A 2,500-nucleotide genomic window follows, 5' to 3' on the forward strand; every position below is an offset into this window, starting at 1 on the left:
TCCTCCGATATACCAAAGCAAGAACAAGAAGACCGAGGCTTCAAAAAAATTTTTTTTTTTTTTTCTTTTTTGATATACCGAAGAATGAACAAGAAGACCGAGGCATCCAAAATTTTTTTTTTTTTTTTCTCCGATATACCAAAGCAAGAACAAGAAGACCGAAGTCTCAAATTTTTTTTTTTTTTTTTTTTTTTTTTTTTTTGATATACCGAAGAATGAACAAGAAGACCGAGGCATCCAAAAAAATTTTTTTTTTTTTTCTCCGATATACCAAAGCAAGAACAAGAAGACCGAGGCATCAAAATTTTTTTTTTTTTTTTTTTTTTTTTTTCGATAAATCCAACCGAGAACAAGAAGACCGAGGCATCCAAAATTTTTTTTTTTTTTTTTTCTTTCCCATATACCAGAGAAAGAACATGAAGACCGAGGCAACCAACAAAAAATAATTTTTTTTTTCTCTTTCCCGGAATTTTTTTTTTTTTTTTTTCGAAATAGCCGAGAAAGAATATGAAGACCGAGGCATCCAACAAAAAAATTTTTTTTTTTTTTTTTCCTAATCTACCCAAGCAAAACAAATAGAAGACCGAGGCATCCAAAAAATTTTTTTTTTTTTTTTTTTTTTTTCGAAAAATTTTTTTTCACAAAAACTTTTTTTTTTTTTTTTTCCCCAAAAAATTTTTTTTTTCGTTCCAAGCTAACCAAGACATCTACTATTCACTAGTAGAGCAATCGAGACTGCAAAGCAAGCAATGGCCTTACTTGCAGCTCTTGGTGCTGAGAACTCCCCCCCCCCTATAGTAGTCTTAAGTAAAACCACAGCTCTGACAGGAGTAGATATTGCATGCGAGCGAGGAGTCGTAATGGGCAAAATTGACTCGGGGGACCTCCAAATCGAATTCCGTTTCGAGCAAAACACTTCTTAGGCTTCAAGGAAGCTCCCATAAAATTTCCAAACCCAAACTCCAAACTTCATTTTTTAGCCTACAATGCCCACGTGCACGCCGGTGTGCACGCAGGGGTGCTTGAGCATGCGGGAGAGGAGCCATAATGGGCAACATTGACTCGGGGGACCTCCAAATCGAAATCCGTCTCGAGCAAAACACTTCTTAAGCTTCTAGGAAGCTCCCATAAAACTTCCAAACCCAAACTCCAAACTTTATTTTTTAGCATACAATGCCCACGTGCACGCCGGGGTGCTTGAGCGTGCGGGCGAGGAGCCATAATGGGCAACATTGACTCGGGGGACCTCCAAATCGAAATCCGTCTCGAGCAAAACACTTCTTAAGCTTCTAGGAAGCTCCCATAAAACTTCCAAACCCAAACTCCAAACTTTATTTTTTAGCATACAATGCCCACGTGCACGCAGGGGTGCTTGAGCATGCGGGAGAGGAGCCATAATGGGCAACATTGACTCGGGGGACCTCCAAATCGAAATCCGTCTCGAGCAAAACACTTCTTAAGCTTCTAGGAAGCTCCCATAAAACTTCCAAACCCAAACTCCAAACTTTATTTTTTAGCATACAATGCCCACGTGCACGCCGGGGTGCTTGAGCGTGCGGGCGAGGAGCCGTAATGGGCAAAATTAACACGGGGGACCTTCAAATCGAAATCCGTCTCGAGCAAAGCACTTCTTAGGCTTCTAGGAAGCTCCCATCAAATTTACAAACCCAAACTCCAAACTTCATTTTTTAGCACACAATGCCCACGTGCACGCGGGGGTGCTTAAGCGTGCGGGCGAGGAGTCATAATGGGCAAAATTAACTCGGGGGACCTCCAAATCGAAATCCGTCTCGAGCAAAGCACTTCTTAGGCTTCTAGGAAGCTCCCATAAAATTTCCAAACCCAAACTCCAAACTTCATTTTTTAGCATACAATGCCCCCGTGCACGCGGGGGTGCTTGAGCGTGCGGGGGAGGAGTCATAATGGGCAAAACTAACTCGGGGGACCTCCAAATCGAAATCCGTCTCGAGCAAAACACTTCTTAGGCTTCTAGGAAGCTCCCATAAAATTTCCGAACCCAAACTCCAAACTTCATTTTTTAGCATACGATGCCCACGTGCACGCCGGGGTGCTTGAGCGTGCGGGCGAGGAGTCATAATGGGCAAAAACTAACTCGTGGGATCTCCAAATCAAAATCCGTCTCGAGCAAAGCATTTCTTAGGCTTCTAGGAAGCTCCCATAAAATTTCCGAACCCAAACTCCAAACTTCATTTTTTAGCATACGATGCCCACGTGCACGCCGGGGTGCACGAGCGTGCGGGCGAGGAGTCGTAATGGGCAAAATTAACTCGGGGGACCTCCAAATCGAAATCCGTCTCGAGCAAAGCATTTCTTAGGCTTCTAGGAAGTTCCCGTAAAATTTTCAAACCCAAACTCCAAACTTCATTTTTTAGCATACGATGCCCACGTGCGCGCCGGTGTGCACGTCGGGGTGCTTGAGCGTGCGCGCGAGGAGCCGTAATTGGCAAAATTAACACGGCGGAAATCTAAATCGAAATCC

This window comes from Cornus florida, unplaced genomic scaffold (genome assembly GCF_030987335.1).
Source record: "Cornus florida cultivar Cherokee Brave unplaced genomic scaffold, ASM3098733v1 CherokeeBrave_3.0.0_Hap2_scaffold_88, whole genome shotgun sequence".
NCBI lineage: Eukaryota > Viridiplantae > Streptophyta > Magnoliopsida > Cornales > Cornaceae > Cornus > Cornus florida.